At 44.2% G+C, this 11,138-nt stretch overlaps 1 non-coding gene across 1 annotated transcript; it reads left to right on the forward strand.

Annotated features, from left to right (window-relative positions):
* Nucleotides 1-271: 271 nt before the first annotated feature.
* Nucleotides 272-343, forward strand: TRNAW-CCA (transfer RNA tryptophan (anticodon CCA)). Its single transcript has one exon. It is a non-coding gene; the product is annotated as a tRNA-Trp (tRNA).
* Nucleotides 344-11,138: the final 10,795 nt, after the last annotated feature.

Consider the following 11,138-nt stretch of genomic DNA (forward strand, 5'->3'; position numbering starts at 1 on the left):
GTGTTGTATATGTGTTTGTATCTGTTGCTCGTTGTATATCTTATTTGTGTAAATATTAAGAACACATACATACAGGGAGTTACGTTACCCAGATTACGGCCAGACAGCCTGTGAAAACGGCAGGCAGGTAGGTAGGCAGGCAGGCAAGCAGGCAGGCAGGCAGGTAGGCAGGCAAGCAGGCAGGAAAGCAGACAGGCAGGCAGGCCATAGAAGCACCGCGCGCGCGGGTGTGTGTGTGGTAAAGATAGCTCCCGCCACGTTGAATACCAAGGGCCTCGTGGCGCAATGGTAGCGCGTCTGACTCCAGATCAGAAGGCTGGGTGTTCGAGTCACTCCGGGGTCACTGTGTCTTTTTTTTGTCATATGTTCATGTTACGAATATTAAGTTTAATAGTATGACTCTTGGTACAGTAGGACTGCTACTTCAGAGTCGTACTGAGTTCGTGTTTTTGCGAAAACGACGTACACGACACGGACACGGTCCAGGCAGTGATTCATGCGAGCGATTCCTGTCCTTGGTATTTATTATATTTATTTCCATAGTGGCTTTGTATCTTTATATATTCCCACTTCGTTCCAAATCAGAAGTTTTATTCGTAACCACGTACAGAGACCGTCAACAGTCTAGCTGGACTATTCAGGTGTTTACCAAAATAAAACAAACATTAAACATAAATTGAGTAACATTTAACAACAAAAGTAGTTAACAACAGTAGTATAACAGCAGCAGTAGTGACAGTAGTAAAGAGCAAACAGTAGTAGTTATAGCAACAATAATAATAACCAAACCGCTCCATAAGTTGAATACTTTCTTTCCTGAAGATGCCAACAGTCTACCGACACAGCGGGAATGGCAAAAAAATTTTCCTCCAAAAATAACACCACATATCTGTACCCGGACCGGGAAACATAGCACCAGGTTAACGTAACCAAAAGTCAGAGATCCATAGCTATCACCTCGCCCTCTGGCGGCGGTATATTGATTTTGTGTCAACACGGACCAGAGCAGCGAGGGTTTCCATGGGTGAGGCCTCGCGGGGGTGGTGGTGAGGGGGGGTTCGGGTTCCTTTAAGGGTGAAAGGGAGATTCAGAAGGACAGGAGGGGATGCTCGGGTCCCTTAAAAGAATATAGAGGGTTATAGGGGAATGGGAGGGAAGGTGGTAGATTCCTTAAGGATGAAGGGGAAATTCAGGTGGGTGTGAGGGGGAGTTTCTTTAGGGTGAAAGGGTCGGTTGGGAAGAATTCAAGTGGATGGGAAGCATGGATATAAGGGAGAGTGATATTTTCTTGAGAAGTTCTCCTTTCGAACGACGTGAAGACGTCCCACAGCGGGTTCAGGGTTACAATGTGTGTCAGTCCTAGATATATGAAGGTCGTGAGACTCCCTTGAGTATGGAACTTCCTGTTGCGTAAATGTAACAAGAGGAGCTAGGGTGGCATCCGCTCCTCCAGCCACCCGGGGAGACTTACAGTCGTGAGGGATGCGGTTTCCGTCGACGAAATATGGATATGCCAGGCGGGAGTGTGCGTGGGAGGGACGAGGAACTATGAGGGTTTACGACCAGTCAGCATGACGAGTGTGCGTGGGTCAGGGTGTGGAGGGTGTGGGGGTCTTCAGAGAGAGAGAGGGAGGGAGGGAGGTGATGGTTTAGTTACCGAGAGGGTGCTAAGGTTTACGTAAGAGCTAGGTGTTAGGGCTTTACGTGAGAGGAAAGGAAAATGTGGCTTTGTTGCGAATAGCGAAGGCTTCCATGGACGTGAGAGGCTTCCATGGACGTGAGAGGCTTCCATGGACGTGAGAGGCTTCCATGGACGTGAGAGGCTTCCATGGACGTGAGAGGCTTCCATGGACGTGAGAGGCTTCCATGGACGTGAGAGGCTTCCATGGACGTGAGAGGCTTCTGTGGACGTGAGAGGCTTCCGTGGACGTGAGAGGCTTCCATGGACGTGAGAGGCTTCAGTGAGAGGGAGGGAAGAGGGCTTCGTTTTAAGGAAAGTCGGTTTCTTCTAGTATGAGTGTTTCATGGATGAAAAGAATGAAGATTTCATTGAAGAAAGTGGGACAATGTTCCGCGAATGAAAGGGAGGAAGTGCTCTGTATGTAAAGGGTTAAATTGTTGACAATATTACTGCGACAATGTGCATTGAATTTTTGTAACTAGCTCATCAAGTTTGTAACTTGCTTAGCTATATGAATTGTGGGGTTCAGTCCCTGAGCCCATTATGTGCCTCTGTAACCCTTTCCACTACCGCCCACAAGATGAGTATGGAGGTTCATAATAAATTAAATAAACTAACTAATTGTGTTAGAAAAACGAATACAAACCCACACACATAACAATGGAGGAAAGAATAAACAGGGGGAGATATGATAACAACGTATAAGATATCGAGGAAAGCTGACAGTGGTTTAAGTGGCTCAGTATGAGAAACAGTAGGACCAGGAGACATGATTGGAAGCTGGGAACTCAGAGGATCCGGAGGAGTGTCAGGAAACACTTCTTTAGTGCAAGAGCTGCCAGAAAGTGAAATGAACCACACAAGGCTCAGTAGTAACTTCGAAAAGACGTATAAACAGAAGAAAGGTTAATCAAATGGACGAAAGATTGGTAGATGTAAAATAAGTCTTTAATACCACATGTAGCTATAGGAATTCCCTATAACAGCAGACTCAATTATACAAGTAAAAAGACTGACGAGGGACCAATGACTCTTTATTCTACAAAGCCTTAAAATAATACGAAAAGCTCACTGAAGTTATGTTGGATAAGTCTAAGCCTGAACTTAGGCTTATCGCCTTATGTGTGCCCATTTTACTGCAAGGTGAACAAAGGCATTAGGTAAAAGTAAACGTGCACAGCCATTTCTCTCCCGCACGGGGAATGAACCCGGGTACCGCGATTATGGTCCTTAGTCGTAGACCACTATGCTACTGAGTCCGGTGCAACGCTATTGTTTACTCTTGCTCCTTTGACGTAACATTGCAACATCGTAATTAAAAAAAAGTCGTAGTTTAGTTATGTGTGCGACCTGGTCGAGGACCGGGCCGCGGGCACGCTAAGCCCCGAAATCATCGCAAGGTAACCACCTCCAGGTAACATGAAATGTTAAATACCTCCAGGTATTGTTAATAACAATACCTGGAGTTAATACCTCGGTAACAAATATTAAAAAGGTAACATTTTATGTTACCTCCAGGTAGCATAAAATGTTAGCCCAAGCACGTATTGTGGTGTCCAAAGGTGACACCTGCAACTGCCTCCTAACCAACTGGGATACCAATGGCACGCCGAGCACGGCGACTGTGTGGTATTTAAAGGAGTCGAACTGGTGTTTTTTGTGTTCGCGAAGATTGACGGAGAGACAGGAGCCAGAGAGCGGTTAATGACGGTGAGACAGGAGCCAGAGAACGGTTAATGACAGCGAGACAGTAGTCGGCTGGCTCTCTGTATCTCTGGGTAACGGGGAAGTGAAAAAAGTGATACATAAGAGGAAACTGAAGAAATAATGCAGAAAACTAAGAGGAAGAGACGATGGTAAAGCGAAAACGAAAGATATAACAGAAAAGAAGGGAAGAAAAAAAGATATAATAATGGTGGTAGAAGAGTACAAGGAGAATTCATTACCCAAATGAAAAGTTTCGAGAAGGCTGAAGTGTAATGTATTACTAATATTCAAGTGCCAGATCCAGAAAAGTGAACCTAAACGTGTGATTATAAGAACAGATCCAAGGATATCCGCGTCAGTAAACCTAGAGGATGTTCATCTTATCCTCTCATAACACTGAACACAGGATATAGGCTCTGGGGACGAGCAAGGTCAGTCCAAGATTGCTTGAGTGGACATGTTCACAAACAACAAACACACATGTCCTGATGATTGTCCAGATGTCCAGTTGATTGGCAGTCGAAAGGCGGGGCCTAAGAGCTAAAGCTCTACCCACCCCCCCCACCCCCCGGCAAGCACAACTAGGAAAGTACATCGTGACTGTGAGGTTATTTTTGCTGTTGTTGTTTTACATTCAGCTACTCGGAATTAAAAGTTCCAAGTAGCACGGGCTATGGTGAGCCCGTAGTGCACTTATCTGGCACAGGAGCGGGGCTGTAACTTATTATTTTTGCGTTGCAAGGTATTAACTTTGGGTTTGCTGGGCACGAGCATCGCCTCTGGCTCATCTCTGCTAACTCTGGCAAACACAGAATTTATTCCTTTTTCCATGTTGAAGAAAGCAGATTAAAGTTCCAATTCACACACTGAGAAAAGATTGTCAGTGAGAAGAGAAAATACGGACCAATAATCTTGTTCATCAATGCCAAACATTTTGGGATTAATTCTCAACCAGCTGTATTGTTCCATTATAGTCATCACTCCCATCAATACTATGATCAGTCATCAGTATTATTATCACCATGATCGCAGTCATCACTACCATTATGGGCATGATCACAGGACTCACTACTATTATCCCCACGATGACAGTCAGTACTATTAAAGTTATAACCATATACATAACGAGTAATATTTGTCTCCAGTATTGATCAATAATCATCATTCTCTCCGGCTAATTAGCGTTCCCCCAACCCTGCCAATAATAATACGTAACAATACAGATATACCAAACAGATTTGGAGCCGATGAATAGTGTAATTATTGCAATGAAACAGGAAAGGGAAAGAACGTGATTGATGGGAAGGAACAGGGTATGGGAAAGAACTGTGGGAGGGAACAATACAGGGAAAGATTTGGGAGTAATCATGCCAGAAGATAATGCCATTAGAGAATTCAATAAATTAACTGGTACAACTGCAAGAAAAATGACAGGTTGGATAACAAAAACCTTTTAAACAAATGCCAGAGCAACGATGATAGTTTATAAAACTTGTGCTCTCTTTGATGGAATATTTTGCACACTAACAACTTGAGACAGTTATGCAAGTCCCAGCTATGTCTGGGTACAAGTGACAGGATGAACAACCCGGCGGGTTTTCTTCCTATTGGGGAAGGTGTTGTACATGCTGCTATGGCGGTATGTCCACTCACAAGATGAGTGGCGCTGCCCAATAAACTCGCTCCCCAGGGCAAAATTTAAATATATTTCCATGCAAAGCTAAAAAATTGCTTATCTGAAGAACGTGCAACGATCTTTTAATACCCGAATCCACTCAATAAAACATCTAAATTATTGGGAATGTTGACAGTTTCTAAACCATTCTTTGGAGCACAAATGAAAGGCACAATTATTTACACTTGGAAAATATTAGAGGGACTGGTTCCAAATGTGCTTACGAAAATAACACTAGATAAGACCAGGAGGCCTTACGCAAGCCAGGAAGTGCAAAAATAGCCCCATTGAAAAGCAGAGGTGCAATAGGTACGCTGAGAGATAATGTTGACATCAAGGGGCCCAAGACTTTTCAACTCTCCCTCTAAACATAAGGGGGCATAACTAGTCGACCTCTCACGGTGTTGGAAAAAAGAACTAGATAAGTACCTCCAAAGGAGACCTGATCAACAGTGGTTACTCAGACCATCAGCCAGAAGCCATGGTCAGAGTGACCACACATTGGCACGATAAAGCACCTACATTTTAGGGACCGTCTCAAAGCTCTCAAAATGTACTCTCTGGAAAGGAGACTGGAGGGTTATCATATAATATATACATTGAAAATACTAGAAGGCCAAGTACGAAATTTGCACAGTATAATGACAACATACTGGAATGAACGATATAGCAGGAAATACAGAATAGTACCAGAGGTTCTATTCCTCTGAGCAGAGGTGCCAAACTCTATAGAGTACCAACAGGTACTCTATTCCAAATAGAGTAGAGGTGCCATATGCACAATCAGAGAACACTATGTGGACATCGAAGGTTCATGGCTGTTCAGAATATTCCCAGCAAGTATAAGAAATATTGTGGGGGGGGGGGGGAAAGAGGGCTTCTTCAAGAAAGAATTAGACAATATCTTACAAAAAAGTGTTGCACCAGCCGGGTTGTAGTGGATATAACCTGTAGGCCGCTCCCAGCAACAGTCTTTTGTACCAAGCTCTCATAACTCAAGTTCTACTGGCAGAGTAGAACTCAAAGAACCCCCTCCAAGTAAGATAGTGGTAGGTAGGGAAAAAGACAAGGGAAGAACTGTCGGAGGAAAGAGGACAGTGAAACAGTTGTGGGAGAAAACAAGGAATGAAATGGGTAACTGGTGAACATTACATACGAGAGAATGTGGAACTGATGGAATGGAACAGGGTTGGTAGATATCTTTGGACGTGATGAGAGGCACAAAGGGATACAAGGGCAGAGGAAATTCTAAATGATAACGCGCATTTAATTTAAATTAACTTTGACGTTCAGGGCACATGGTTGCTCACGTTGTAATTAAGCTTATCAATTAGCGTCCACAATTACTTTTCAATTTATCTCAATCAGTTTCGTATGTGTTTAACTTCGCTTTGTGGGTGGAATTACAGAGTGCTAGAGCAGGATTTGTGGCCCAAGTGAAGAGTGGCCAAAGAGAACCCCAATATGAATCAAATGAGACGTTTCCTGAAGTATCGAAGCATTACATAAAATGCTTCATAACAATCCAGGAGAGCAAAGAACACGTTGGTTATGTGTGACGACATGGGTGTGTGTGTCCATCATTGTTGTTGTTGTTTTAGATTTAGTTACTCAGAACGAAGTGTTCATGTAGCACGGGCTATGGTGAGCCCGTAAGTGCCCATCAATATGCACTTACTTGTATATGGCTGCTGCTCCTGAACTTCGCCTTTCGATCATTGTGCTTAGTACAATGACTCTCCTCTCACTGTTTTAGCATTATATTTACATGCGTTCGTGTATCTCTACAGCTTCATCTGCCCCATTGCACCTATCTGTAACTTTTACAATTAAAATATTTAAAACACCGTAACTCACCTACTTCTATTGTCCTTTTGTGTCCCTCGTTCTTTTGTTCGTTGACCTCAAACATCCAACGACATGAGAGACATGTTCCATCGTTCTGTGTGAGTGGCTTCTAAACGCGTTACTTCAATATGTGGCGAGTGCTGGGCTCCCGAAGGTGTATCTCCCTCCTGTAGTGTGCCTCCCACTCCCACAGCCTGATGCTACGTGAATCCTTCCCCTTCTCCTCTCACCTTCTCACTTCATCTTATCTGCCCTTTTCTTATTATCCCTTGTCTTCTTTTTTTTTTATCTTACCTTCCTCTCACTCACTCTCTCCCCGATTTTCCTTTGCGTATCATCTCACTTTGCTTTATCTTTTATCTTCGTCTCATTTTTCTTTCTCGGTTTTCCTCTCTCATAGCTTCTCACTTTCCATCTTCCCCTCCTTCTGCTCCCCTCACTCCTCACCCCCTGTTCTTGCAGCTCCATTACCCGTCACTTTTAACCCGTCTGCGACCTGTGATCAGAGACTATCAACAAATACACCATTCTCACTTTTATTGCAAGTTGAACGAATCATCAATAGATAATTATAATGACATAACTGGAAATGTCCTCTTGTGTCATGCACGCTGCTGCAACTATCATCGACACACAACACATGTCAATTTCTCTCCATTTCGTCATCGATGAAGGGTTTGTTTGAGGCACTGGTGCGAGGAAGGCCCAGGCGTCAGACACCCGGGTATACACCCTCTCGTGTACGGTTCCTTCAGGGAAACACAGGGATACGTCGGGCGTCGCTGATGACATGGTGTGATAGTATCTGTTGATGGGGTGGGGAGGACGAGGAGGGGGAGGTGGTGAATGTCTGAGTGTGTGTGTGTGATCAGAGTCTCCTTTGTGTGTGTGTGTGTGTGTATTCACCTAGTTGTGTTTGCGGGGGTTGAGCTTTGCTCTTCCGGCCCGCCTCTCAACTGTCAATCAACTGTTTTTATTAACTACGTTTTCTTTTCTCCACACCACACCACACACACACACCCCAGGAAGCAGCCCATGACAGCTGACTAACTCCCAGGTACCTATTTACAGCTAGGTAACGTGAGGCATTCATGGTGAACGAAACTTTGCCCATTTGTTTCTACCTGGTGCGGGAATCGAACCCGCGCCGCAGAATTACGAGTCCTGCGCGCTATCCACCAGGCCACCAGGCCCCATAATGTGTGTGTGTGTGTGTGTGTGTGTGTGTGTGTGTGTGTGTGTGTGTGTGTGTGTGTGTGTGTGTGTGTGTGTGTGTGTGTGTGTGTGTGTGAGTATGTTGCGGGTGGTGAGGGGAGGGGTGGGATGGGTGATAACGCTAGACTAAAGCATACATAATTTATATTACATTCACGTACACACACACACACACAGCGAGGAGAGACTACGGGAATTAAACCTCACGTCACTGGGAAACAGAAGAGTTAGAGGGGACATGATCACCACATAGAAGATTCTCAGAGGAATTGATAGGGTAGATAAAGAAAGACTATTTACCACAAGGGGCACAAGCACTAGGGGACACAGGTGGAAAATGAATGCCCAAATGAGCCATAGAGACGTTAGAAATAATTTGTTCCGTGTCAGAGTAGTTGACAAATGGAATGCATTAGGAAGTGATGTGGAGGAAACTGACTCCATACACAGTTTCAATGTAGATCTGATAGAGCCCAGTAGGCTCAGGAACCTGTACATTAGTTGATTGACAATTGAGAACCGGGACCAAAGAGCCAGAGCTCAACCCCCGCAAGCACAATTAGGCACGATCAATTAGGTAAGTACACACACAGGGGGGTCTTGTAGCTGAGTAGACAGCGCACGGGACTTGTAATCCTGTGGGCCGGGTTCGATTCCCGGAGCCGGCAAAGACAAATGGGCAGACTTTCTTTAACCCTGATGCTCCTGTTACCTAGCAGTAAATAGGTACCTGGGAGTTAGACAGCTGTTACGGGCTGCTTCCTGGTGTGTGTGTGTGTGTGTGTGTGTGTGTGTGTGTGTGGAACAAAAATGATTTTTCAATAGTTAGTAACAGTTGATTGATTGACAGTTGAGAGGCGGGCCGAAAGAGCAGAACTCAACCCCTGCAAGCACAACTAGGTGAATACACACACACACACACACACAAAACCGAAAACGGAATTACATGAGAATAAGAGAGAATATTGCGAATGGTAAGAGTAAATTAAACTAGAGGAAAGAGTATCGAAGAAATAATGAAGCAAGTCAACTGGATAACCTATCATAGGTTGATAAGATATACATTTCGTCATTAACAGACAGGGAGGTGGGAGGGAATCTAACAATCCAAGGCTTAACAGAAATGTCCAGAGGAATACTCCATGAAGATTGTCGAGATAGTCAGAGTAACAGATTTCAGTAACACATACTGGAATTTAATATCAGTAGGTATTAAGAGATAAAATTCTCTTTTGGGGGAGACAAATTACAGTTTCAGACGAAGGTTAGACAAATCAACAACCATGTTTCCACACCCAACAACCCTGGTTAGGAAACAGGGTTGTGGATTTATGGAACAAATTACCAGCTACCGTAACAGGGGTGAGCTTGATGGATTGTTTCAAGCACAATATAAACATGCGAATGAATTTGGGTGGAAATAATCAGGAAACGCATCGAATGAGCTAAAAAAAAGTACCTTTTAAGGCACTTTTTTAAGGGAATGACACCAACACCTTTTAAGGGAATGAGCTAAAAAAAAGTGCCTTTTACGAGTTTAAGATCTAGTAATGGATAGAACACTAAGTCTTACCCAAGTTGCATATATAAACAATGTAAAGTTAGCAATATACTTTAAACTTAAGAACGTCAAAATTGTGTTCAGAAACCTCAATACCGAAGCATTAAGAATACTCTGTCCTCCTATCCCAGCGCCTCCTATCTCCGCTCTTATCCCTTCCTCATATTCCTTGCAACTGCTGTGTAATCATTCAGGCTTAGCGCTTTATCCTCATAATTACCTAACCGTACGGTATTTTGTTGTTGTGTGTATGTCTGTACTTTCATATGAGAACTTACCTATCTGTGACAATGGGGAAGCGAGGTCTAGCACTTTATGTGTGCTCACCTGGAAGTGCTTGCAGGGTCCAGTTATAGGCTCCATAAGCCCCGCCTTCCGAACGTTCTTAGACTAATACAATGACTCATTTCTCACGCTGTTTTCATATTATTGTTTACAATTTTGACTCGAATATGTATGTTTGTGTGTGTGAATGAATTTGTGTGTGTGTGAATGAGTGTGTGTGTGTGTGTGTGTGTGTGTGTGTGTGTGTGTGTGTGTGTGTGTGTGTGTGTGTGTGTGTGTGTGTGTGTGTGTGTGTGTGTGTGTGGTATGCGTTCGTGTTAGAGACAACATAAACAGGAATTCACTTCATTCACTCCATACTGAGCACCCGTGTGAAATTCGCCAACCAGTCAGCCAAACACTGGCCCGCGCAGCTATAGTCCGCCAGGCAGCGGCCCACGTCTCCATTGAGGGAACATATCAGGGAAGCAACTAGCCATACAGCATCACAAGACAGCCTGGCTCATCAAGCAGCTGGAACCTGATGGTTCTGATCTAATGCAGCGAGCACTGGAGAACAGCTGCACCATCCGGGTGTGTTGAGGAGACGGGGGGGGGGAGATGGAGGAGAGGGGGAAGATGGAGGAGGGAGGAAGGGAGTACGAGACCTGCTAGCTATAGTGTGTGTGTGGTGGCTAGATCTGGTGTGGTGTTGACGAAACGAGACAATGTTGTCTGATACTCTATCACCTTCTGAAGCTAAGGAAATTCAGTAACCTTCAGAACATCGTTGTTCAACACGCATAAAAAAATACCAGGAATTAAGTGAACACGTATCGTCCTCCTTGTTATTTATATACTCATTTCCATATTATCTTGCTTTTTTTTACCTTTTATAAACCACATTTTCTCGTTTCAATTCCTCCTTTATTCGCATACTGTCTTATCTCTCTCTCTCTCTCTCTCTCTCTCTCTCTCTCTCTCTCTCTCTCTCTCTCTCTCTCTCTCTCTCTCTCTCTCTCTCTCTGTCTCTCTCTGTCTCTCTCTTTCTCTCTCTTTCTCTCTCTCTCTGTCTCTCTCCTGAATGGTCCCCAGGACAATATGCAACTGAAAACTCACACCCCAGAAGTGACTCGAACCCATACTCCCAGGAGCCACGCAACTGGTATGTACAAGACGCCTTAATC

Source organism: Procambarus clarkii, chromosome 18 (genome assembly GCF_040958095.1).
Source record: "Procambarus clarkii isolate CNS0578487 chromosome 18, FALCON_Pclarkii_2.0, whole genome shotgun sequence".
Taxonomy (NCBI): domain Eukaryota; kingdom Metazoa; phylum Arthropoda; class Malacostraca; order Decapoda; family Cambaridae; genus Procambarus; species Procambarus clarkii.